The following is a 2,018-nucleotide window of genomic DNA, read 5'->3' as shown; positions in this document are numbered from 1 at the left end:
TTCAGAAGAAACAGCATTAATCTGATGTGCTGCAGATTTCCATTTATGAACAAGCGTCTTTGGCACACTGGATTAAAGGAGGAGTAAAAGGGAAGAAASTTAACAGGAGAGGAGCTAGCATCTCGACTGGTTTAGGCTCACAAGTGGAGTGAGATGGGTGGGTTGCAGCCCTCCTTCTGATCTGCAGGGTTTCCCCGTTTGATGGAATTTACGGCACGGTGCATTTGGAATCAAACTGCTCACACAGCTCATGCCAGATCTGCTCCCTGTGTGGGGAAATCTGGGCCAGCATCAGGAAAGTCTGCAAGGTTCCCCCCACAGGGCTTCCAGCAGATTGTTTTGTCAGATGTTGGCCACCCTGCAGATAAAGCCTCAGGCTCAGTAGATCTCTGCAGGATCCTGCCAAAGCTCAGTCACCTTCTGTGTGCCTGAGGCTCTGCCCTCCCTCCCCAGCTCCTCACAGCCTTTGTGGAGCATTACCCAGCTCTGTGCATCTCCCTTTGGGCCCCACAGTCCTGCAAGGAGAGCGTTTCATAGTACAGAGCCTGCCTCAGGCCAAATYCATTCTAAAATACCTATTCCCAGAGGTCAAAACAGAGGATCTTAATGTCAAGAGGCAGTGYTCCTTTCTGTGCCAGCCTCTGCACAGATCACCACGGACATCAATAGGTCAGGCAGGCAGACAGCCAGTGAAGGAAAAAGCGTGCAATCTGAGATCTCTGCTTCTGTCTGTGATGGGCAGACAGCCCTTACAAAGGACAAGGTTTGACAAAAGAAATAAGCTATTTGTCTAACAGAAATGTTTTCATGCCCTTTTATGGTATAGAACAGATGATGATGAGAGGAAATCCTTTGAAAATGCTTCAAGTATTTCCCATGCAACTCTCTTGCTTCATACATTTTTCTTCTTATTGAAGCATTTGAAAATGAGTATATCTTGAGGCTCTAAACCTCTTCCACTGTCTAAAACAGAGTGAKATGCTTTCTCACCGCTGACCAACACACAGAACTTGCTAGCCCAAGTCTCAGCATGTGCACAGCTCCTGTTAAAGAGCAGGGCTTAGTGCCCAGGGCTCTCCACATCTGAATATTAGATTCCAAATCCACCATGTGGATCCTGTTAACTCCACGCTGAGAAAGAATACCAGAGCTCAGAGTGATAATCTGTAATGAGCCTAACCCAAAATCCCCAGCCAAAGCAGCTGTGACCTCTGAAGGAGCTCAGACCCAGATCCAGACTCCTGTGACCTCTCCCAGCTCCACAGGCTGTGCATGAAACATTAACACAACTCCAGTCCCAGGGGACAAAAGCAAACCACAGCCTTGCTGATGCCCCAGCTGTGCTCGATTTACTGAAACTGGATTACAGGCTTTCCCTGTCACAACTGGCCACAGCAGTGGCATGGCTGCAAGCAAAGGACGTGATTTCTTTTCTTGTGCTGTGTGCTAGTATGCTCCTGCTTATTTTCAATATTGTAAACCAAAGTAAAGCAAGGTTTGATATTTACTCAAAATCCATTTCTCTGCAGAGTGGGAATGAGAACAAAGAGCTTGATTACAGAAACCTTTCAACTCCTCCTTCCTACTGGTCATCTCCTCACCCCTTCTTATGTCAATACCTMCAATTCTTGCAGCTGTTTTCTGCTCCTTAACCTGGCAAGGGGAAACGCTAAATTCACTCACCTCTTCAATTTTTCCTGCAGGATATGAATCAACACAATATATATCTCTCTCAGTAAGTACAGCTGTGAGGAAGAGAGCAAAACAAAAACAAACCCTCAAACAGAGAGGTGAAACAATGGTGAGAACAAGCCTCCTGCAAAGCTTTCAAGCCTGCTGTGTTTTTATCGATACAGACCCCTCTGTGAGCAGGATTTCTTACTGCTTCAGTATTTATAGTCTGGGGTGAAGGCAGGGAGACATGAGAGAAGTTGAGCTTCAGAAGCTTCTTGATCAGTTTCTTGGGCTGCGTTTTTGGTTTAATAGTTTTAATTGTGTCCAGAACACTTCTCCCATCC

The sequence above is a fragment of the Malurus melanocephalus genome, unplaced genomic scaffold, assembly GCF_030028575.1.
Source record: "Malurus melanocephalus ecotype Western Australia unplaced genomic scaffold, MMel_1.1 scaffold_6, whole genome shotgun sequence".
Taxonomy (NCBI): Eukaryota; Metazoa; Chordata; class Aves; order Passeriformes; family Maluridae; genus Malurus; species Malurus melanocephalus.
This window is presented reverse-complemented; position numbering follows the sequence as displayed.